We start from the raw sequence: 25709 nt of genomic DNA, 5'->3' as shown, positions 1-25709 counted from the left end.
CTCGCTTCCCGACGTTAGCACTAAAATAGAAATCGGTCTCTGTCTGCAGCCTCTCTCGCAGGCAACTCATCAATGAAACCGCTTCCAAATGTTTTCCCCAAGCACGTTGGTTCCACCGGCTTCTGTCTCATCCGCCTTGTGTGGAAGGTAACATTTTTGGTTCTAAAGAGTTTTCAACAGTTACTTCTCTGGAGAGCAACATCTATTCCGTATACAGTGAACTTAGAAAAATTCCTGGTAGAATCAGTCACCCCCGTCCTGCATTAGAATCCTCCGGAAACCACCGGGTTGTGGGCCCCGCGAGGCCACGGTAGCGCGTGCACTGTTGCTCTGCGTGCACCTGGCTTCCTCCTGCAAACGTTCGTTTGCATTTTAGCAGACTGTTTATTGGATTGGGTCTGTGCAGTTCCCCGGAACGCTGACGGGCTGGGTGAGGGTTCGCCAGTGTTCAGGGAAAGGTGTTTTTAAACATGATTTACTTTCGGCCGATGTCCTGCAACCTTCAGTTGGAAAATTCACAGGATAGCTCAAGGTCTTTTAAAAATGACAGAGCCCACCCACCTGCCAGACTCAGGCTGGAAGGGCCTCCGTGAGCATTTATCTCAGATACTCCCTATAGCTCCAGCTGACCTCTCCCTCTTGAACAAAATGATGTTTAAGTTTTGGGTTCTTTGTCTTTTCACTGAAAAGCCCTTGTTTATTAAGCTGTGATGGTGAGGGGAGGAGGAAGCATGGGGAGTGGAAATACCCTTTCTCCACCGTTACGTTCATTAATAAACATGTGTATTAAATGCGTCCTATCTGCCAGGCCCTGCGCTGAGAGTAGGAACATCAGCAGGGCATGGCCCAGCCCGCAGGGGCCTCTCAGGGGGGACTCGGGCCTGGAAACAGGGTCCCTTGGGTGTTGGGGGCCCAGGACCAGCCCTCAGTCCTCCGTGGGGGGCGGTTGGGTGGACCTTCGTACAGGAGGTGACCCAGCTGGTGAAGCTCTAGAGCAGCCCCGGTATGTTGTAAGGCCTGCCCTCCTCTTAACTCTGTGTCTTAGACCTGCTCTTGTTTTGCCTTTTTCACACTATGTTGCCATGATTTGCATGTTTATCCTCCTTGTGGAACTCCAGCCGTAGAGGCAGGCGATCTTCCTGGCCGCGCACACGCAGGGCACACAGCAGACACTCGATAAGTGTGTGCCGAGCAAAAGCCACTCCTTCCTTCTGGGGAGAGTTGTCACCGGTTACCTCGCCCCTGCTCAAGAGGGGCTTAACTGCTTTTACTGAATCTCCTCCAGTTTGAGACATCACTGTTCATTCTTTAGTTGTGTCAAAGGAAAAGTGTGATTACTTTACAAAAATTTGACTAAAAATGGTGGTTTGAGAACCATAGTATAAAATGAGGTAAGATGGCGTGTGGTGTTGAGCTCTGCACGTGGCCTTGAGCTCGGGGCGGGGGCGGGGGCGGGGGGTAGAGTTTGAGTTGGTGGCTTCCCTCTGGCTCCCACAGCCCTGGGGTTTGGGTTGGTTCTGTTGCTCCGTGACTCACCCCCGCTCACGTTTCCTCGCAGATCTTGCCCCCGTGGGGTCTCGTCTGGCTCTTAGCAGCTCGGGTAGAATTCCAGGTGGTGGCCTCCCCCGCTGTCCCAGCCCAAGGACGCCTGGAGGTTGGGTCACGGTCCTCCGTGAGCTCAGCTCCTTCCTTGCTTGAGGCTGACGCAAGGTCTACTTGGTTGTTTGGGATGGGGCTCCCCGTTGTCAAAGAATCACAGCGTATTTGCGGGCCTCCAGGGAAATGGGGGGTGCACTGTGGATCTGAGCACAGCTGTGGGCCACCCAGCCTCTCCCACCCACAACATCTGAGTTGTTAACAGCCTGCCCCGCCCCGGGCTGCAGTTCTTCCCTCCTGGACGGGGAGGTCTTCGTTGCTGCCACCTATGAGCGACTCTCCAGATCCCTCGGGGGTGGGGGGGGGAGGGGGCGTGTCTCTGTCCCACCTCCTGTCACACTCCGTGACTGGGACTGGGGAGAGCTGTCCTAATTAAGGAGGTTACTTCTCAGCTGCCCGGAAAGGGACCTGGAGGGGCTGACCGCCTGCCTTGTATTTGCAAATAGTAGAGCCCATCTGCCGTATCAGAAGGGGCCTGGGATCGGAGGGAGGGGGCGCTCATGGTCAGAGCTGCGCATCCCCGGGGTCAGGGGCTTGGGCTCCATGCCAGCCCCACCCTCTGTCAGGCCGCCCGAGGCATTTTAAGCCGCAGATTTCTCACTCTCAGGGTGGCATGCTTGTCTATCATAGGCCATTCCATTAAGTGACCGGGATTCATGAGGTAGTAAGTTCACCACGGCGTCACTTAAATTAAACCTAAATTGCGACCCCCGATTTCAGAATGACCTCAGATGTAAAAATCACCCGTCTCCCTGAATTGCTCCCTGAGTTGCTATCCAGTGCTTTATGGATACGATGTCTAGATAGTCTGCGTTTCCTAAAAAATACGGCTCAGTCCTGTGTCTCCCTTCACAAACGTCTGGACGCAGAGTCAGAAAGATTTTCCAGACGGCAGGGTGCGGGCCAGCAAGCTGTCCCCGGGGAGGTGGGCTCAGCCAGGGAGGAGCGGGGAGGTCAGCCTGACCTGCTGGTGAAATTGGATCAGGGAGCCGCAGGATAGACAGCTCGGGTCAGCTGAGCGAGGCCCCCGCGCGCTCTGTATTTGTGTGGACTGGGAGAGAACGTCAGGCTTCCACGTTTACGAGAAAGGAAAAGAAGTTTGGCTAATAAACCAGCTCATAAATAACCTCAGATGACAATAGGCTTTCATCCCCAGACTCTACTGAGCTTTAAAAAAAAAAATACATTCATATCCCACAACTCATATGATGTTCACAGCACCCTTTTAGCTGGAGTCATTGGGTGGGGGGGTGGGACTGAGGCTGGGGCCGGGGGCAAGGCCTACCCGGGTTCCACAGGGAGAGAGTGATGAGGCTGGCATGGGCTCTGGTCTCCTGGCTCTGTCCACGTGGCCTGAGTTCCTGGATGTGAAGCAGCGCTCATCCTTCTCACAGGTGCGCACGCCTGTGATGGGGGCATGGCGAGGCCAGAGGAAAGGAAGAGAATGACAGAATAGATGGAGGCCCCAGACTTTCTCTTAAAGGGCCGGTTACTAAATATTTTAGGCCTGGCCATCCAAGAGGCAAAATCAGGATATTATGTACGTACTTATCTGTTCATTTTAAACGCAACCATTTAAAAGTATAAAAAACCATTCCTAGCTCAAGGGCCATAAAAATACTGGCAGGGCAGTCAGCTGGATTTGGCAGCTTTCGACCCCTGGGGTAGACGGTCTGCTGCTTATCAGGGGCAGGATTATGCAGGTTGTGTCCCCCTCACACCTCTCCTTTGTCTCCTTTGCTGGGGCTTCTAACCTGAAGTCATTGGCGGACTTTCTCTGTGTCACAAAGAACTTGACCTCTGATAGAGTGGGAAAGGACCTGTGGAAAACTCCGTGGATGCATCAGAGTATGTCTCGGCATTGCTCCTTACTAACGGCATTGTTCTCGCCTTGAAAACCTGACTGCTCTTCCTGGTGCTTGGCCCCAGGCCCGCTGTCTTGAACCGCTTGCATATTCCTTCTAGAAAGAGGACTCTTGACTGTTTTCAGGCAGCTGCCTGCGCCAGACTTCCTGGTTCTTTGCTCGCCTCTGAGCTCAGCGCTGCCCATCCGTGAGGCTCGGAGAAGCAGGGACTGACCAGGCCCGGCCCCAGAGCACTACCCCCACCGGTGGACCTTTGCATCCAGCCGGGGCTCATTTAAGACCCAGGTCTGGACTGCTGGCCTCTTTTCTTGTGTGCAGTTTTCCTGCCCATGTGGTTCCCAAAGTTCTGCCTCACCCATTCAGGGTCCGTCTCCTCTCCGCTCCCTCCACTGTGGACCCCGGGCCACCTCCTGACTGAGCCTGGGGGCTCTTGAGGAGATAGTCACCAGCACAGCCTGTGGGAAGCACATAGATCATTTTGCCTTCTGGAAAGATCATGCTCCTTCTGGAACCTGCTTCTGTTAGGCCCTTTCCCAGAAGAAAGATCAGCTCCAGAGGTCCCAGAGAGAAAGGGAGTGAGGGCAGGCAGAAACGGGGGTGGACGTGTGGATGGGTGTTACCAGAGCAGTCTTTTTCTTGCAGAGGGGGGAGGTGATGGAAGATTAGCTCAGAAAGATAAGGCCCTGGAGTCAAAGTCTCAGATCTAGGGAAGCAGTAACGTTCCCGGGAGGAGCTGCAGCCTTTCAGAAAGAAACCCACATAAGTTTCATTTCAGCATCTCTCCTTTTAACCTGGGAATGGAGAAGAAAAAAGACTGGCAGGGGTCGATTGGCACACAGGGCCACCTCAGTTGGTTGAGACCAGCTTTAGAAGCTCCAGTAGGTAATCTGTTTTTTAACCACCAGGACAGTTGTCTCATTACTGTTTAAACAGGGAAACCTTATGAGAATCTCTTGACTGCTAAACACACCACACTCTTGCCTTTAAGGGGAACCCTGGACACCGGCGCTTGGTAGAATCCAGGTAGAAGGGATTTTTTTTTCAGGGAAAGTAATGTTCTCAGTGAATGAGTTTGGCCCTCCATGTTCAGAAACTGATGTAATCTGGAACAAGACGCGTATGGCAGAGATGGAATAAAGCCATTCGATGCATCAGATTCAGCGTCACTGCCTCGACCACAGCAAGAGACCGCTGTGCACTGGGGGCACAAGGCACCGAGCAGCAGGGAGACGAGGCTGCAGGGGAACCTTCGCTTTTCCAGCTTTTCCACCAGGAAATGTATCTCTTTTCGATTTTGTTGTCGTCCTCCTCCTCATGGCAGTGGCCCCCAGGGAGCCACCTTGGGGCCACGCTCTGCACCTCTGCTACTGACCTTCCAGAGGAACAGACTTCCTGTTCCCCAGGGCAGAGGTCAGGGTTCCAGACAGCCGGCAGAGGACGCAGCTCGGGAACCCCTGGGCTGCGTGCTCCAGCAGGTCCAGTGATGTCCTGAGTCGTAGCAGCCAGGCGGGGCCTGCCACAGGTGGCAGCTTTGGGTGAAATACAGCTTCGGAGACAGCACGGCGCGGCGGCTTTGGCGCCAGCCGGCCCCGAGTCTGCATTGTAGCCAAATGGCCTCAGGTGAAACACAGCCTCTCCAAGCCCCAGATTTCCTCTTTACACGGTGAGGATAATCGCAGGCACCTGCAGGGCTGTTCCGACGCAGACAGGAGATGGCATCATACAGTGCCTGCCACCAGGCTGGCCACAGGAGCGGTGCCCTGAGCACGCCTCGGGGAATGCGGCCAGGTGTCCCCCTCACTCTAAAGGACCTGCGACAGAAAGGCGGTGCCGGGGCAGCCCGGCCACTCAGTCCAGACCAGGGAGCCGAGCCTCTTTCCATAAGTGAAATGATTCAAGCGAGCTAGGACCCAGGCTAAGGCCTTGGCCTCTGCCCTCTGCCCTCTGCCCCTTCTCTCTTACCACGGGATCGTTCTGCTTCCCCACACCAGGGTGGGGGACACGGTTCGCCCAGCCTTTCTGAACTTCTTTATCTCTCGTGTGTGCTTCTATAAATTTAAAGTTCCTTCGTTGGGTAAAAGCTTTAGAATGACTAAGATTCCTTTTGTATTGCATAATGTTCTTGCCATTTAAAAGATTAGCAGGCGTAATTTCAGTGCGCCTTCGTGAATGGCATGCCTCACTTAGCTTAATCTCTCTTCGGTACATGTTACAACATATAAAGAGAGTGTCTCCAGCACACGTGGGGAGCTTGAAAACGAAAGATCCCTCTGATCCAAACTTTCAGAACGATGGACCTCTTAAAAAAGAAAAAAACATGGTGTACGGCCTCCCATGCTGTCCGCGCCGGATTCCCTGACGTAGAAATGCCGGATGCCCTCGGGACGGGGATGGGAAGTCATTCCATTTCCTCTGGGGGAAGAGGGCAAGGCACCGAGTTTGGGGTAACACTGGAGGAAACCGGCCTTCCCTGGCCACAAACTAGCAGGCAGGCATCACCTTTGGAAATCTCTGTCTGGGAAAGCCCTGTCTGCCAAGCCCTGCGGAAGATGCCATGAGCCGCACTTGGCAGCCTGAGGGACCGGCTAGGGTAGAACTTGAGAGCCCAGGGGTTTGAGAGAGCGCGCTGGCCACCCCGACGTCAGCAGCCTGGAGGAAACGCCCCGTAAATGCCAGTCCCTCGACTAAGTGCCGGGGAAGAAATGACAACCTTGTTGTCAATCAGGTGAGACTACCTGAGTGCGCACCTGGAACAAGGTACACTTTGCAGACCATGTAGAGGTTCAGGGGCTCTGAGCGTTGCGTCTGTGGACGGGGACAAGGTCATGATCTTCGTTGCCATCGTCATGGTAACAGCCACATTCGGGACCTACTGTGTTCATTCATTCAGAAATGTTTCCAGGCTGCCTACTGTGTGCCAGACAGTGTTCTCATAAGGCTAGCGACATCCTTCCTACCTAACAGGAGGGAAGACTGAGGTGCAGAGAGATGAAAGTTTAGTAAGCAGCCTAATTCACTCAGCTATTCAAGGGCGGAGCTGAGATTCCAGCCCAGGTCAAGTTGAATTTTTCTGTGAGGATGACTTTGCAGATGTGCTTACATAAGAAAGGGAGATTTCACGGAGTGACTGAACCGTGCACAGCATTTCGTGAATCAAATCTGTGTTCAGACAGTAGGTATTGGGCGTCTGTTGTTTACAAGGCCACACCCAGGGGAGTGTGTAGTCTGGAGGGAAGAGGAAGGAGACAGGTAGTGATGGGGTAGTTGGTTTGTTGGCGCGTGTCCCTGTGTGTCTGTGTGTGTGTGCATAGCTACATGAAAAGAGTGTCCAAAAGAGGCCCCGGTGAAACACTGATGGAGCTCTGGGGGGGATCGTGTGTGTGGACCCCAGTGACTTGCTAACCTGAGGACTCTTCCAGAAGGTACCATTCAGACACTGTCAGTTTACATTGCTTTGCCCAAGGCATGTATTACATTTCAATTTATTGAAATTTATTTCTATAACTCCTCAGAAGGATGTTTTGTCTAGAAGCCCTCTCTGAATATATCATCTTATAGTAGGTCCACAGTGCCACCTATTCTCATGGCATTGCTACCACGTCGGGGGAGCTGGGTAAGAGCCTCGTGTTACAGAGAAAGAATCCTAAGAGGTCCATCAGAGCAGGTGCATCAGAGCTCTGCGAGCCCAGGCGCGACGTGGGGGGACATTCGGACGAGGGCGCATGTGATCCCATGATCCCCTGTCCTGCAGAAACCATTCATTCCCCTGAACTCTTTCTCCAGGACCACCACCAAGAAATGCCTTTCTCGAAAGTTCTGACGCTTCCTGAGGATGGCGCTGGTATTTGGGAGTCAGAGGCGACCTCTTCTGTTAACCCCATCTGGGAGGGAACTGACGTGTGGAGCTGGTACCCAGTCAGGGCAGGACGCTGAATTATGCCCCCTCACTCGAGGGGGGGAGTTTTTATTATTTTGCCCAGACACTTGAATTTGAAATACATATTTTGTTACAGGTAATTTTGGAAGACTCCAGAAAGGACTCCTCTAAGGGGTCTTCCAAAATAATTTCACCACATTAAGTTTTAAGCTTAGGTTACCATCTTGTTGGTTTTGCATGATTTGTTTTTATAAATGGACCTTCCAGTGGTCCTCCACGTATATGAACATTCCCATCAGACACCTTTTGTTTACGTAGCGTCTCAAGGAGCCACCTGATGGAATGGAGTCACATGTCTTAGGCTCCCGTGCACATCTGCAGGTGAATCTTTCCAGCCTGAGGTTGGGCACCTAAATGTTTGAACACCGTGCTCTACAGCCAGTTTTCTTCACTTCTCTTTTGTGGGCCTTCAGCATCTTTTAAAGGTTATGTCTGAAGACTTTGCGCTTTAGAGCTTCCCTGGTGGTGCAGTGGTTAAGAATCCACCTGCCAAGGCAGGGGACACGGGTTTGAGCCCTGGTCCAGGAAGATCCCACATGCCGCAGAGCAGCTAAGCCCACGTGCCGCACCTGCTGAGCCTGCGCTCTAGAGCCCTTGAGCCACAACTACTGAGCCCATGTGCCACAACTACTGAGCCCATGTGCCACAACTACTGAGCCTGTGTTCTAGAGCCCTTGAGCCACAACTGCTGAGCCCGCATGCCACAACTACTGAGCCTGCATGCCACAACTATTGAGCCTGTGCTCTGGAGCCCGCGAGCCACAACTACTGAGCCCACGTGCCTAGAGTCCGTGTTCCGCAACAAGAGAAGCCACCGCAATGAGAAGCCCATGCACCGCAACGAAGAGCAGCCCCTGCTCACCGCAACTAGAGAAAGCCCGCGCACAGCAACAAAGACCCAACGCAGCCAAAAATAAATAAATAAAATTAATTTTTTAAAAAAAGACTTGGCACTTGCAAAGCTATCTCTCTCTGAAACCTGACGCACTCTGTCTCCCCCCCCCGCCCCCCACAATGTGTCCTGCTCCCACTCTGTCCTTGGGGGTGGGCAGACCTGGGGCTGCTCATCTTCTCATCTCTATAAGCTTGATTCTCAGTACACGTTTATTGGGTGAGTGAGTGAATGAATGAATGCATGCATGCATGCAGGAAGCATTCCACCAGAGAATTCTTAAACTCTTAGCCAGTCGTGGAATTTCCCCACAGCCAGCTTTTAGAAGCCTGAAAATATTTTTGATATTTATCTCTTTAACGAATATGTTAAAAAAAAAAAAAAAAGTGCCAACCTCTGTTTCTCAACGGATTCCTGAATGTGTGATAAGAAGCACGATTCCTTGGGGGAGAAAACCCATTCAGGTTAAATTCTTATAGCCTCATATTGTTCAGCTAAGATGTAGCAAGACTATAAATAGCTAGGTACTTTGACCTACCTCAAATATTTGCCGATGTAAGACATTCTGTCCTCGTACCAAAAAAAAAAAAACCAGAAAAAAGCACAACCACCCCAGCCTGGGGTTATGTCAGGACTGCCACTGCAGTACTGTCTTGTGTGGCCAAACTGTAGATCGAGAGAAATTTTTAAGAACAATAATAAGGTAGGAAAAACACCAAAGCTCAATTTGAGACGCTGGGAGATAAATAGATGTATATTTGCCATATATGGTAATAAAAGAAGTCCAAGCAGATGCTCTTGGCATTTATGGACTTCTCAATGATTCATCAGCAGGACTAACAGCTTCAGCCAAGAGATATAGAATTTGTTAAACTGTATCTCTCTCCTGAATGGTTTCACTACAAAGAAGCCATGCTGTGTATTCAAAAGAAAATTCCACAACTGTGTAAAAGTATTTGGTAACAGGCCTGAGAAAGAGGAATTCCAAAAGTATTTGAAAGCCATTTGTTTACCGAAGCAGAATCACTCGCTAAGTGTTAGCAACTTTCTGTAGCTCTTCTGTAGGTTCCCGCAGCAGCAACTCTATCTCTCATGCCAGAAACAGAGGGGTCTGAGCTTTTTCGGCTGAACTGCTCATGGACACACCCTTCTTGCTGAGGTGTGTAGGTAGTTAGGTGTAACTCAGGGCTCCGTTTCCGGGGGCAGGGTTACAGATGAGCACCTAGGGTTACAGATGAGCACCTAGGCGTGTACCTCCTTCGAGCCCAGCGGCTTCCGAGCTGCGCCTGGTTCCTGCCATCTGGGCCCACAGCACTGCTCCGAGCAGCAAACCCGGACGAGCCCGACCTCGCTGGACTTCTCAGTGGGTTGCTCCTCCCCGCGCCTGTAGAAGCTACATTACAGCATCCCAGAGAGCAAGCGTGAGGGACACTGGGGATCCCCACGACACGGCACCCGCATCCCCCCCAGGATTTCCCGTGAAATGTGCTAATTTTGAAATGACACACGTGCTTCCGGAACAAATCAGTCCCAAGAAGATGTCGTTTTAGACAGGGTCCTCGAGCTGTGCAGACTAGCCAGACGGGAGAGTCACTGGATGAAATCATCTCCGGGCCTCGAGGCCACAGCTTGATCAGCGGGATGGGTAACTCACCCTTCCTCCCCGCCCTTGCCGGGCATCATAACCCTCATCCCTGACCTCTGGGGTCTCTGAGGGCCTGCTGGAGAAGCCTGGGTGAAACTAAGGAGGTGCTTCCTTGGTGCCCTCGAATGGACTTCCTTTGCTGGAGTGAAGTCGGGTCCCCTCCCTGGAGCATGCTAGCTGGCCATCCGGGATGCCGAAGTGTACCCAGGCCAGGAAGCCCCCAGGGAGTCTCTCTTTGCTCTGGAAGCTTTTGTTTCTCCTCAATTGCTAGGTTGGGGTAATCCCTTGGGAAGCCTCTGAGCATCTTTAAACATAAAGTCTGATTCCAAAGGTTTAAATTCCCTAGTTGCCACTGAGTCACATGTTTCTTAGGCTTGGTTTTCAGCCATATGATATAAATAATTCCATTTAGAAATTAAGAAATTATGGCCTGCATTTCCTATGCAGTAGTATTTTCCAAAAGAGAAAATGCGTGAAAAAATTATAAGATCCCTGTTTGGATCCCTTGTCTCTGGGGCCTTCTGGTTGCCTGGGGGTCACTAAGAACCTCGTTCTGCTGCTAAAGCACAGGACCCTGTGGCTGAAGGATCCTGCCTTTGTTTCCACGTGTGTGTTTGAGTGGGTGTCTGAAAAAGCATTTACAGTGTGCTCTGCATCTGCTAGTAGATTTTCCCATCGTGCGTTATTAATTATTCCTCTGAGCAGCTCTATGAAGCGAGTAAATATTAGTAAACAATATGTACTGATTATTAAGCCAAGACAAAGGTATATCTTTTCCATGCTGCTTAATTTTAGGTAAGCTAGTTGCACACAAGTGATGAATAAACTTGAAGTAAGGCTTTCGGGTGGGAAAACAAAGAAAACTGAGATCAGATCCGGGAAAGAGGGACTCTCCTGGTGGTCCAGTGGTTAAGAGTCCGTGTTCCCAATGCAGGGGGCCCAGGTTCGATCCCTGGTCGGGGAACTAGATCCCACATGCCGCTACTAAAGATCCCTCAGGCAGCAACGAAGATCCCGCACGCTGCAACTGAGATCTGATTTTTTTTTTAATTGAAATATAGTTAATTTACAATATTGTGTTAATTTCTGCTGTACAGCAAAGTGATTCAGGTATATATATATATATATATACACACATTCTTTTTTTAAAATTCTTTTCCATTATGGTTTATCACAGAATATTGAATATAATCCCTTGTGCTTTACAGTAGGACCTTATTGTTTATCCATTCTGTATGAGATCTGATTTTAAATCTTTTCTTTTTCTGTCTCCTTGGTGAAATCTGTCCTTGTTTTATGATTTGCCTGCTGAGTCCAGGATCTGTGTGTGGGGTCTGTCTCTGCCCCTTTGGTGCTGGTTTGAGATGATATTTTGTTTTGTTTTGTTTTTCATGGTTCTGACTTTTATTCCTTTTTGTGTAAGTTTGGTAACATATATATATATTTTTAACATCTTTATTGGTGAGATGATGTTTTAAGTGTCCCCATTATTGTCTGAGATCTGAGACTTTATCTTCTGATTACAAAAAGTATGAATGTTCATTACAGAAATTTGCATTTAAAGAAGATAGCAATCAATCACCTGTAATCCAAGACATAAATGTTAGCGCTGATGCTTTAGATCTTTCTAATCTTTTTTGGTTCATAAATATTACATACGTTAAAACAATAGAGATTATGCTGTACATATCGTTTGTAGCATGGTTTTCCTGCAACCATAGTATTTTATATAATGAAAAAAATGTGAAACATGTGGCGGACCAGTAGGTTTCCTGCTAATATTTATTGTACTTATAAAATAATTCTCCTTTGGAGAAATATGTCTAGTTTAGCTATGCATTAGCAGGTACCGTATTTATTTTCTTTGTGGGCTGTGCACAGGATGAAATAACGCCTGGCTGTTTGCTTGGCCGCGTGGACAGCACCGCGTCTGGGGATTCTGCCACTGGGGAGCCACAGCGGGGGGTAACCCAGTTGCTCTGTAAACCTTAAAGTCATCTTACTTTTTTGAACTATCACTCAACCCTCATCCTTAATTTTTAAAAGAACGCTTTTGAGGTTAAAAGGATATAATTTATTTAAAGCCGAAGATGTGAAAAATAAGCCATAATCCCATTCATCTACTGTTTAACCCTGACGTAGGTCTCGCCATCCTTTTCCAAACACGTACAGATGTGCGTTTATTCATTTTTACAACGTGGGGGTCATACTGTAAACCCATCTTGCAGTTTATGGCTTCTTTTCCCCTCTTTCTCCCCATTTAAACCCCTGATCATCCTCCAGATCTGGGCTCAGGCGCCGCTTCCTCCGTCCTGCAGGAAGTGCCTGCTGCCCCAGCCAGGTCGGCTTCATAAACATACCCCCAGCGCCACGACCCTCCTCTTTACAGGGCTGACCACGTGGAGTGCAGTCCTGTGGGTGGTCAGTGACTAACGTCCCTCTCCCTGCTAGACGGGCGCCCCACGAGGCGCAGGGACCGATTGGTTTTGCTCATGATTGAAGGAGCACCTGTAACGGTGCCTGGGGGCCTATAACATCTACCTGACAAATATTTGTTGAACAGATGGCAGTCATGTGCATTAGTCCATGGTATTAGCTGTCCTTTGAAAAATAATTTTACTGACTACCTAATGTGCCGCTGCATTGCTTAACAAAAGTTTATTTAATAAGTAACCCCCTACTGTTGGCACCTACATTATTTCTGATTTTTCTCTCTTCCGAACACATGCTAAGCGTTCTTATACATAGATCTCTGCCTACATCTCTGATCTTCCTGATGGATAAATTCCTAGAAGTAGAAGCACTAAACTGAAGGCTTAATCTGCGTGCTAATCCGAGAGAGCCCATTTGTCTAAATGTCAGCAGGGCCGAAGATCCAGAGTAAATGACACAGTGCGGGTGTGTGGGCAAGTGGGAGTCACACTTCCTGGTTCCTTTTGGAGGGTCCCAGGGTAAAAAGGCACTTCAGGCACGTCCCGTCTAGCACGTGGATCCCCTTTGCAGCAGGTCCCATGAAGGGTCAGCTTGGTGGTGATTCTGGGAAGAGCATCTTTTGTTGACTCATTCAATCCACAAGTATTCACGAGTGTCTCCTCTGGGCCTGGCACCATCAATGGTCCCAGGAATGGAGTCGGGGTGTGTAGGCCCCTCAACAGTCTACTGGGCATCTGTCTAGACTTCGTTCACCGTCCGCACTAGGAGGTGAGCCCCAGGAGGGCAGGGACTGCAGCTAGCTCATTCACTGCGCGGAGTAAATGCTCAAATGCTTTTATAATAGATTACGTGTATAATACGTGGTGGTTCTTCTCTTTGACAAACTCAAAACCTATTGATGTGTAGATACATAAACAAATCACAGCAGTATTTTCATAGTTCTGAAATAAAACTCAAGGTTTAGACACGAGCATTTTTTTCAGAAAGGGACCTGGAAGAATATTTTGAAATCAGACCTAAAGGCAAGTCAGACATAATTAGAGAATTAGAGGAACCTGAGGTGGCCCCCTTCCCGGCCCCACCACTGAACTCCTGGCCAACAAGAGTCCTGCAGGAAGTCCCTGCGCCACCGGCAGGCGTGATGCCAGCTCAGGCCGGGAGAGCCAGGTGCCACGAGACGCAGGGGAGGGTTCCGGGGCCCAGAGGCGGCTGGCTGGCCCAGCTGCTTCAAGGGACACCAGCAAGTCATCGGTGGACCCACAGGCTTGACCTCTGGACCACGACCAGTTCTCCGCTCCGAGACTAAAAGCTTAAAGCTGCTACTTCTCAAACATTTTGGTCTCTTAATATTGAGGGTTCCAGAGAGCGTTTGTGTCCGTGTGCGTATCTATCAGTAGTGACCATGTTAGAGACGTGTTTAAAGCACAAGAAATCACAAGCACACGTGCCAACAGTTCAGGGTGATGACATCATCACACGTGACACAGTGTCTGGAAAACTCCACTGGGCATCTCTATGAGAATGAGAGTGGAAAAGGAAAACAGCAAAAATAGTTCTGACCTCATGGACCCCTGGAAGGGTCTGAGGCATCCAGGGGTCCCAGACCCCACCGTTAGGGGCATTCGGGCTCTCCCGTACCACTGAGCTGCCGCCACGTGCTACCTTCAAACCAGAGCCTCTGTGCATCTCGAATCTGTGTCCCAGGCACCATCCTCATCCTTCATCACCTTAGGGCCAGGTTCGGGCATCACCCATCTGATAAACCTGCCACTTTTCATCATCAAACGAGTCTCGCTAAAGAAGACCACCACTTGCTGTTACCCAGGAGCTCAGCGGTCCTCTGCTCTGCCAGGCTCCTTGGGTGTCCATCCTCTGCCTACGGATGCCCTCAGCTGGTCCTTGCCACTCAGCCCCAGGAACCCTCCATTCAAGCCCTGCACGAGCTCCCCTCTGCTCAGCTCCACAAAGCCAGGCCTTCCCATTATGCAGTTTTATTAGGCACAGCGCTGAAGGCACATCCATCAGTATTAGAGCCTTTCTGCCGAGATACAGAACATGTTTTAAATGGAGCAAAGAAATTTAAATGGGAAGAAATTATAGCATGAGTGAGTTTATCCCTTTCAAGGTAATCTTATTTAATAACCAAAAAACTCACAAAGATGTGCATTTTATCCAGCTACAAAGGCAGCGTGGCAGGTTATATAGTGTGCTAACTACATGTTTGGGGTTTCATTCCTTCTTTCAACTCGATTTCTATTATCTCAGAAAAATCAACCATTGTAGAAAAAGGACTATTCATTTATTTCATTGCCGGGTGGCCCATACACTGTAAAAATAGGTCAAGAACCATAATCTAAATTGACTCCTGATAAATAATTAAAGCTAATGGAATTTTCTCAAATCTGTGAACTAAAAGTCTTTGAGAAATTGCCAGGACATACTGTCTGCTGTTGTATAGAAAGATATTTTTTATTTAACACTTCAGCTTAAATGCCATTTAAAATTACTCTTTTCTATCACAAAGGCTGGAAGGAGTACGTGTTCATCTCTAAAAGTAACCGGAAGTAGGGTGCTCCATTGATAGCTGCATGACTCATCTCTAGATGATGGGGTGGGAAGCGAAGGTTTCAGGATCCTGGAACAAAGAGAAACTTCACTTTTCACTGAACTGCATTTTAAGTTGAGTTCTACAATCTGTGCATTATACAATATATATTGTCTTGCCTGCAAAACTCCATACCTGGTCTGTGCTCCTGTATACACGGTAAAGGGAGAATTCCAGCCATCTTCAGTGACATAAGTACCAAGAACTATCTTTCTTTTGTGGATAATTATGATTCTCTCATTGGTGCCATTAGGACCTTATAAAAATAGACTTGACAAATATGCAGAGAGGTTATTTTTGGAAGAGATGGCTTATCAATAAGAAAGCAGGTTGGTATACTACAGTCAATAAGACTAGCCCTAGATATGACACACTGGTAGGTTTTTCTTTATTAATAAGGATGATTCAGCCATCAGCAGGATATTTTAGAATTCCATGGACATCAGAAGGAAGAATCAGTAGCTAGATGCTTTTGAACAATATGTCTTCAGTGTTTGGGCTCTAAGTTGTAGAAAGGGGGTCGTTTTCTTGTTTCAGTTTGATTAAATATCTTGGTTGAAAAAAAAGTCACCAATTTGCTATTCTTACTTTTTAGTAAAGTTGCAGTTGTTAAACTGCAGTACTTATATCCAATGTTGTATCTACTATGTTTTAATGTATTTATAAATGATGGACCCCGTTTCCAAAATTAAACTTTTTTGCATTTCTCTTTATGAAAACACTCTCTATGGAAATTTCTTGATTTAAAAAGAAATTATTCCATTCAAATGCTCCTATCTGGCATCTGTATAATCTGTATATCTAGTGCCTAGAACCTTTATTCTGGGGTAGCCAAGGTCGCTGGGAGATGCAGTGGGTATTGTCCGTGGCCATCTTGAGGACCCCATTCCTTTCTTCTTCTCTGGAACTTTGTTCCAACATGACTAAGGGCTTTGTAGGTGCTGCTCGTACAACGTGTCCAGAATGGGGAGCACGAGACCCTGGAGCGAGGACCCCAGGCAGGAGGGCTGTGCCGAGATTTGTCACACAGGAGCGGGGAGAGTGGCACTTGGTCCAGAGAGAAGATTCGGGGCGCAGAGGAAGGTGTTGGAAAGACGTGAGCTGGGCCCTCAGATACGTGCAGGGCTCCGTCACCAGGCCCAGAAGAGGAAGGCTCAACCATTCTCGGTCCCCTGGTCAACCCAGGGGTGTGGGGAACCGCTTCTCTGATCTCCCTAAGAAAATGCGTTATTAAGCAAGTCAGTGACAGTGCAATCACTTCAAATCTGATCTTTTTTCTTTTCTTTTTTTTTTTTTAAGTGATTTATTTACCAACAAATTGCTACTAGTAATAACATCATTTGTGCTCAGGAGAGCTTCCCTCCGAACGTCAGCCTTTGGTAGGTGGTGCCTGGAGCCGGTATTTGAAAACTCCCGATTCCACAGTGAGGCACAGTCTCGCACCAGGACTGTCCCAGGAGGGACAGAGTGGCCTTGGGAGGGTGAGCCGTGTGGCCAGGACACCACGGGTCCCCTACCTCGGGCAGGAGATTGGACCAGACGACCCTAGATTTCCAGGTTAACCTGATGAAGGAGACAACTAGTTGCTTGGTTGTAATTTAAGAGCAACAGTCCCTCACGCCAGTCTCGTAATTCTCTCTGGGCCTGTCTTATGTGATTGGTCAGCTGAAGGCTTCGCGGGTCTCAGAGTGAAATATAGTGTTTTGGAAACCTTTTATATTTCAAACATACACAGGCCAAGGTGAAGAATACAATGAATCCCATGTCCCGTCCTCCATCTATAATAATCATCCGCCAATCAACACACACTTGTGTCATCCTTATTCTCACCCATTACCCCTTCCCATTAAATTATTTTGAAACAGAAACCATATTTCATCCATAAATATTTTAGTAGGTATCTCTAAAAGACAAGAGCCCTTTTTAAAAAATGCGGCTCCACTACCTAAAATATAGGCCATGTCATTTAAAAATAAAAACAACTTGGGATCTATTTTAACTTTAGTTCATTTTGTGGCCATATTTTATCAATTATAATAGATACACTTTTACACATTTCACCATCTACATTAGAGCGAGGATGAAAATCAGTGACATCACAGTTGAATAAGCAGCATTTTTTTCCCCTTGGTGTGGCATGAAATAACAGTACCTCTTACATTTGACGGTATCAAACTTAGTGAAATAGGCTATGTGATAGAATGATTTTCTTTGAATAAACACCTAAAACATTTTCCAGTCAGAATGTCCTTGTTTTGAGGCCTGAGTAACGAGGAGGGATTAGTGAATTCATTTGGAGATATTTTCAGCTCCGGGCAGGTTTGAAGCATGGAACCTGCTCATGCATAAGCATTTCCTAGGGTTTTAAATGCCCGCCAGGCTTATATTTTTGCCTGGCCCCTGTCAACGGTTAAACTCCTTCCCCACCTGAACACAGTGAAGGAAATGTGAGCTAAGACCAGGAGAGAGGGAGAGGCTAAGAGTTACCCCGGGCCAAGGTGGTTCTGAAACAGAAGCCGGAGGGATGAAGCCACTTCTGTGGATGCCGCAGGGCTGGGTCCCTAACGGCTGCTGCACCCGCACTGGGGCAGGGATGCTGGCAGCCCTGCGGGAGTCACAAAGGAGAGCCTTTAACAGGTACCCTCCACGCTGCCCCCAGTGCTCTTGGGGAGACCCTGTTGTCACCGAAGGAAACAGGGCCGCACTCCTGGTCTGTGCCACAGAGGACAAGGTGCCACCGAGACGCAGTCAGACGGTCGGAGTCTTCAATGTAGGCAGAGTCGTTCCAGAGAAACACACGTGAGTTACAGAGAAGCAAAAGGGAAAGGGAAAAGGGCATTGTAAAACTGAGTAAAACATGTCGGGAAATCTGGACTTTAGAATCTTCTGGAAATAGAGATCATTTTATGACTTGGAAGACGCATTTTTTCCCCCCACCCGAGCCATGCGGCTTGTCCCCCACCAGGGATTGAACCTGGGCCCCTGCAGTGAGAGCGCCAAGTCCTAACCACTGGACCACCAGGGAATTCCCGGAAGATGCATTTGTAATTCATAGCCTCTTCTTGTTGACACGTGTGGCCTGGCTATTGCCCTTCATCTGCTTGTCCTTCCAAACCTAAACAGCCATGTCCTGGGCACCGTTCTTTCCCAGACTCAGAGGTGGGCCTGGGTAGCCACCAGATTTGAATCCACGGTATGAGATTCTGTGATGCCGGTCCTGGCATCACGTGTCAGTGTGGATGGGAGAAGTGTCATGGGTATTGAGAGTGCCAGGTCCCAAAGAGGGAACAGAGCCTTCCAGAGACCACCCAAGTGCTCAAAATGGGCAGAGGGTCAAAGGTTCAGACCATCTGGGTTCAGAGACTGTGTGTCTTGTGTTTCTCGCTGGCACCTCACAGGTGTGACTGAATACTGCGTGGTGATTTCATAATTTTATTTCTGTTTTGCTTTTAAATCTGAATGGTTTCTCCAGCAGTAGTCATTAGATAGAAAATTCCTCAGTAGCATTTTGCTGTTCAGTTTTCTGACCTAAAAAATGAGTTGTGAATCAGTGGTTTGGAGACTAATGAAAATGCTTTTCACATAGAAGCACCTCTCGATAAACATCGCTTATTATTTGCCACGTGCTCCAGGGAGAGAAGGTCGCAATGCAGTACTCTGGTTTTGCCAACAGACATCCGATATTAATAATCTAAAGGGCATCGCTCTCTACGTGTTAAGATGTTTGCTGCTTTCTGCTCAGTAAATGATACAGAATTGAAGAAAATTTGAAACAGCACTGAAAAACCTGTTGCTGAATTAAGTGTGGTAACCCTAAATTTAAGTTTCTTAACCTTGTGTTAATTTCCTAATTCTCATTCACGCCAGTGGGTTTTCTGTTTGTTTGTTTTTTTTAATTTATTAATTTATTTATTTTTGGCTGCGTTGGGTCTTTGTTGCTGCGCGTGGGCTTTCTCTAGTTGCGGTAACTGGGGGCTACTCTTTGTTGTGGTGCGCGGGCTTCTCATTGCGATGGCTTCTCTTACTGTGGAGCACGGGCTCTAGGCGTGTGGGCTTCAGTAGTTGTGGCTCGCGGGCTCTAGAGCACAGGCTCCGTAGTTGTGGCTCAGGGGCTTAGCTGCTCCGCGGCATGTGGGATCTTCCCGGTCCAGGGCTCGAACCCATGTCCCCTGCAATGGCAGGCGGATTCTTAACCACTGCACCACCTGGGAAGTCCCGCCAGTGGGGTTTTGATTGGCGTGGACCCCGTTTTCTTCAGTTTGCAGTTGCACAGAAGGACACGTGGTCCCCTGCGATGACTGGGAGTGGTAACAGCTGTAGTTTTTGGTGCTGTCCAGAGAGCAAAGGGCACCCTGTTCTAAAAGGACAATGCAGGGACGTCTCTGGTGGCACAGTGGTTAAGAATCCACCTGCCAATGCAGGGGACACGGGTTCGAGCCCTGGTCCGGGAAGATCCCACATGCTGCGGAGCAACTAAGCCCATGTGCCACAACTACTGAGCCCGTGAGCCACAACTACCGAAGCCTGCACGCCTAGAGCCCGTGCTCTGCAACAAGAGAAGCCACCACAATGAGAAGCCCGCGCAGCAACAAAGACCCAACGCAGCCATTAATTAATTTATTAATTTATTTATTTATTTATAAAAAAGGACAATGCAGCATGTCATGTCCTCACTAACCAGTGACGGAGCGGTCCACAGGTCAGAAGTCAGCATCCTTGGTTCTGGGTTCTTAGTTTGGTACTAAACCAGGTAATATTTGGAGGTAGCAGCATTAGATAAGGAATTTCTCAGAGTGCCCAAAATAAAATGGGAATGAGTGATTTTTTTAGCTGGTGACTCCAAGTACATCACTTTGTTTGTGTATGGGTGTGAATATTTAGGGCCTTTTTTCCCTCCAGCTGTCTTCAGATAGATGTGTGTGCTTGAGTACAAACACACACATCCAGCTTTAACATCTTAAGAGGTTATTTTAGCAGGTCTGCCGTGAGACGCGATTATGCCCAAAGACACGATTTTTTATACTGGGCTGGTTAAGACCAGGGGCAGCGGAGACCAGTTTACTTTATTTACTATCATTATGAGAGGCGTGGCTCTTCCACCACCCTGGAGCGCTCTAGAAATACTTTTGCCATCTGCTGAACTTCTCAAAGCTGGTGCTCTCATGAGGCTGGCCCTGTGCAGTCTGGCGGGGCTTGGGGTGGACCCGGGGCGAGCCGAGTAAGAGGCGCTCTTTTAATTAATTAATTTATTTATTTATATTTTTGGCTGTGTTGGGTCTTCGTTTCTGTGCGAGGGCTTTCTCCAGTTGTGGCGAGCGGGGGCCACTCTTCATCGCAGTGCGCGGGCCTCTCACTATCGCGGCCTCTCTTGTTGCGGAGCACAGGCTCCAGACGTGCAGGCTCAGTAGTTGTGGCTCACGGACCTAGTTGCTCCGCGGCATGTGGGATCTTTCCGGACCAGGGCTCAAACCCGTGTACCCTGCATTGGCAGGCAGATTCTCAACCACTGCGCCACCAGGAAAGCCCAAGAGGCGCTCTTTTGTGGGCTGAGCGCCAGGGCTCCCGGGTGCCTGCCCCCAAGGCTGCACCTCCACTCCGGCTCTCCCTCCTCTTCTCTTTGCAGGGTCTCAAATGCCTTGGCCCTACCAGCTCTCACATTCCATGACCCCATCCAGCTTCGCCGTTTCCCCTCCGAGTTTGGGCCCATTACAAGCCTTTTGAGTGGTCCGTGTGTGCCCCCCACAGTGCTGGTGTCCGAGGTGATGGATTCCTTTACAAAATCTCTGTGTGGCATGGGCCTTGGAGAGAGCTCTGGGTTCACATCCTGACTCTTCCCGCTGTGCGAACTTGGACAAATCTCCTTCCCTTTCAGAGCCTCAGGCATCCCTGTCTGTGACGTGTGGGTACCAGTCCCTTCGGTTGGCAGAGTTATAGTGAAAATCAAATGAACACCTGTATCTGAAGCCCCTCACTCACTTGGACACTCGCCAGATGGGAACTGTCATTAACTTCCGCCCGCGACCCCCTTCCCCGTGGGGCTCCCCAACCCTGTCTCGCTTCTTCCTCCACCTCACACTCACTGCAGCCTCTTCCTCAGCCCCTCACACGTTGGTTTCCAGCCCCCGACTCTACTCAGCTGCGCTCAGCGCTTCCTGGATGTTCGACCCAACGGTGTTCCCAGGCCCGGTGTCTGTGGCAACATTTGACACCAGTACCTTTTCCCTCCTGAAACTGCCTCCTTTTGACCTTGTGTTCCCCCGACTCTCCTCCTTCTCCTGATTCTGGCTCTTTCACCGCTCCCTCTGGCCGTCGGGGGGTGGGGGGCTCGCCAGCCTTAACCGTCTCCCCCAGGAGAGCCCTGATCCGTGAGCACATCGCTTAGCCCCGAGCTGCCCGACGTGGTGGCCACCGGCCATGTGCGGCTACGAGGGGCCACTTGACATGCAGCCAGTCCAAACGGAGAGGTGGGGGGATGCGTCCCCGGTTTCAAAGACTTAATACCAACAAAGAACGTACACTATCTCGTTAATAATTTTTATATTGGTTACATAGGAAATGACAATATTTTGGATATATTGGGTGAAGTGAAACTAAAATTGATTTCCTCTGTTTCTTTTTGCATTTCGAAGGGAGCTGTTGAACGTTGTCCGTCACACAGGTGGCTGGCACTCTGTGCTGGCAGCGCTGGCCTGGGAGATGGACCCCAGCCTCGAGGGCTCACATCCAGGCGGGGCAGTCTCTCTCTTGCTGGTTCTTAACACACTCTGAGAGATTGTTTGCTCTTATTTATTTGCTCATGCACCCATTCCATGCCCTCTGAGTTCCCCCTCTGTGTGACCAGCCTGTTCTAGGCAGAGGCAACAGAGGTCTTTCTGCTGACCGGTCCGTGGCCTCAGAGGGTGCCTTGTGCACCCAGCCCAGGGCCGCCCTGCAGCCCTCGCTGCTGTGCGCTGGGGGGAGCAGGCTGCGTGGGGGGCCTCTCTGGGACAAGGGCCCTGGCGTGTACTATAACCGGCTTCTGTAGTCCACCCTTCTGGATTTAAGGCCCCTCGGGCCTAGGTTTCCTCAGCAAAATATCCCCCAGCCCCGCGTTGGATGCTGGAGTTGGAGGGAGGGGGCGTGACCAAAACCCATCCCCTGCCCTCAAGCAACCCCCAGTCTGGAAGGAGGAGGGTACACTCCTGACTGATTACAGCCCCCTTCACAGACTCGGAGTGAGAGGAGACAGGAAGCGTAGCCCATGCCTGACCTCAGAGCCTGGCTGCTTCCGGTTCTGCAGTATCCAGTTCAGGTGTGTTGGAGGCCTTAGGGGTCCCCCTTTCAAGAGCCCGAGGGCCATCAGGTGCTACCAGCCGTCACATGGAGCAAGGCAGGCCCTCAGCCCACGCCCATGGCTCCCAGACCACCTGAGGGCTCCCTGGTAAGTCAGAGACCACCCGAAACCCGTGGCTTCCCACCAGCAGTTGGGAGGCAAGCATTGCGTAGAGGTTCTCATCCTTGACCTGTTCATGTCTTATTTTTAAATTAGATTAATATGAGTCTGTGGCCTTTTGAGGGGAAGATTCGCCACACCCCTGTGCGAGCGAGGGCGCGCACCGTTAACGCGCTTTACCCCCCACCTGTGGTTAGTGTGGACCCCGGCGATACATGACACCTCAGTAACGAATCGCCTTCCTCACAGTCAGCCTTTTGGGAAATCGAACAGCAAACTCCATCCATCATCTTGTGTTTGCAGTTTGTGACCTAAGTAGCTCAGTGCGATCATGCTGCCTGCTTGTCCCTTCCTGGGGGAGGCAAGGGGACTGGCCCACCCGCCTCAGAGTCCTGAGGGCTGTTTCCACCTTCACGTCCCCCCCCCCCCCCCACAGAGAATCCAGGCCATGTCACCCCCTCCCGGGGCACAGTGAGCTCCCTGTGTGTAGACCTCCTGAGTAGTTACCTGCAGCGGCCGAGTTTCTCCCGAAGAAGCCAGGCTTATTCCTCCTGATGGAAACGTAGGCTTTTCTGACCCTGCCTGGGGCCAGCCCATCATCTTTCCTCCGTCACTCTTCACCCTTGGCAGCCTCTTGCCCCTCACTCTCCCTTTCGGTGTTCTATCTTATCCTCTATGTGGCCGAAAAGCACAGTGGGCTAAATGAGATAGTGTATTAGTTTCCTATTGCTGCTGTAACAAACTACCAGACTTGGGTGGCCGAGAACAATAGAAACTTGTCATCTGACAGCGCCAGAGGTCAGAGTCCGGAATGGGTTTTACCGGGCAGAGTTGCGTTCCTGTAGAGGCTCCAGGGGAGAATGGTCTCCTCGCCTCCTCCAGCTTCTCAGGCCGCCTGCGAGCCTTGGCTTGTGCCCTCCGTTGTTCTGACCTCCGCTTCCATCTCACATCCCCTCTGACTCTCACCCCCCTCCTCCCTCTCATCAGGACCGTTGCGATTACATCAGGTCCACCTGGATACTCCAGGGTCATCTCCCCAACTCAAGGTCCCTGACCTAATCACATCTGCCAAGTCCCTTTTACCATGTAACCTAACAGAGTCACAGGTTCTGGGGATGAGGACATGGACATCTTTGGGGGCCATTACCGTGCTTACCGCAGATAGCCTTATTTATTTAAGAAGAGGCTGGCAAAGAGTTTGATTATTTTTTTGCCATGGAGTTTGGTGTAAAAATAGAGAAAATGACCCAATGGAGGAACAAAAGGACTTCTCCAAGGAAGTCACCTTTAAGGACGCAACCTATCGGAAAATGTATAATCAAAGGGGAAACTATAATTCCTCTTGAGCAAGTACTTTCACAGGTTACAATACAAATCAATGTGGGTTAATTATGTTTGACAAAGAGCTTATGGTACAGCCCTGTCTGTTAGGTCACTCTGCAGCGGTGGAGATGTCCTGTGTCTTTGCATTCCAGTGCCGTGGCCACCAGCCTCACCTGTCTACTGAGTACTTGAAATGTGGCTCCTGCAACTGAGAAGCTGAATTTTTTAATTTAATCAAGTTACATTTGAACATAAAGAGCTGGTGGCAACTGTATACAACCGCATGGGCTGGAACAAGGGAGCCTCACCTGGGTCTGTAGGTAGGCGTTAGGAAGCCCTCAGTGAAGTAATTTGCAGAGTTTTCTCCCAGAGGCGAAGGTCGATAGCTGTCCTCAGATTCTTAGAAGGGCTTCCTGGCACCAAAATGTCACAGGCCCCAGTCCAGAGGGAAACCACAAAGAACAGTGGAGCACAGGATACCTGGAGCCGTCGTTCTTCCTAATGCCGCAGAGCCGTGCGCTGTGGTCTCGAGCTGGATTCAGAGCATGGGATGGAGGCCCCTTTCATTTGGGTGCTTGGCTAAAGGAACACAAAAGGCAGTTACCAAAAGAGCAGATGCCAGCGAGCCCGTGTGTACACACAGCTCAGCTCAGGGCCTGAGTAGGCCCAGGGCCAGGGCTGCGTAGAGAGCTGCAGCATTCCAGAGGCAGAGAGGCCAAGGATTCGTGTCCCCGAGCCCTCTCCTTGGCCCCTACAAAAATCCTACCTGTCTTCCCAGCTCAGATGCTGCCTCCCCTGCGACACTGCTCTTCATCTCCTTAACCTGAATTTATCCTTCCTCTTATGTTCTCCCACAGCACAGGGGCTCTTTTTCTGAAATAATGTTTTACTTTCTCCCCATGTTATGGTTGGAGTGGTACACCTTTACCAATACTAGTCAGTTTTACTTGGGCGTCTGCATCAGCCTCGGAGCTTCAGAAAAATGTAGATGCTTAGGCCTTGGCCCAGACTTACTGAACCGGGTCTGGCACATAGATCGGGCTCAGTAAATACCTTATATGCCCCAGCTCTCAGTAAAGGAGATGTTGCCTTATACGAGTCCTTTCAAAGTGTTTGAAGTATTTTCTCTGTTACTTCATTTTTTTTCTATTTTTTAAAAGTTGAGATAGAGTTGACATGTAAGACTGTGTAAGTTTGAGGTGTACAACATGTTGGTTTGTACAACCATTTATGTGTTACAGTATAATGGCCATAGTAGCATTAGCTCACACCTTTATCACGTCACATCCTTAGTATTCCTTTTATGCTGAGAACAGTGAAGATCTAATCTCTTAGCAACTTTGAAGTTTATAATACAGTATTGTTGACTGTAATCACTATGTTGTGCATTAGTTAATTACTTCATTTTAAATAAGATAAAATGTTCGCAGGTTCTGAAACGGGTACTGGTGGCTTAGGATAAAATTTCCAGTGACTGTATCAGACATGGATTCAAAATCCATGTACCTCCCATGAATAGTGCCCAAAAGTAGCAGCTAAAATGCAGGATGGTGACCCAAATCCACTTCAGATACAAGCAAATCAAACCCACCTTATAATATCCTATGGTATTCTAAGCAAATTGTCTTAGACTGACACCAGCAAAAACTTTAGTCCACAGCACGTTCAAAATGAGGTGTATATAACCAGGACTCAGAGAAAATAAAGCTTAGTGGTATTCTTAAGTGAGTTCATTTAAACAATGGGGCACGGTTGGCGTTATTTACGTGTATGAGGGAGGGAACGGGACAGGAGAGGCACCGGGGTTGCTTTATGTAATGGTAACCAGCACCGCATTCGAAGCTGTTTTGGGGAGACCTTAACGAATGTTTCCTTCTCTTTTCTTCTCCCATGGCTGCTTCCTGACCCACCTTCTCGCCCC

At 49.4% G+C, this 25709-nt stretch overlaps 1 protein-coding gene across 6 annotated transcripts in view; it reads left to right on the top strand.

Annotated features, from left to right (window-relative positions):
- The window catches only part of CUX1 (cut like homeobox 1), a 377925-nt gene that overhangs the window by 146632 nt on the left and 205584 nt on the right, over positions 1-25709 (top strand). The window lies entirely within an intron of this gene.

This window comes from Eubalaena glacialis, chromosome 13, assembly GCF_028564815.1.
Source record: "Eubalaena glacialis isolate mEubGla1 chromosome 13, mEubGla1.1.hap2.+ XY, whole genome shotgun sequence".
NCBI classification, from domain to species: Eukaryota; Metazoa; Chordata; class Mammalia; order Artiodactyla; family Balaenidae; genus Eubalaena; species Eubalaena glacialis.
Note: the sequence above shows the minus strand (reverse complement) of the source record. Positions and strands in the feature narration are given on the sequence as shown.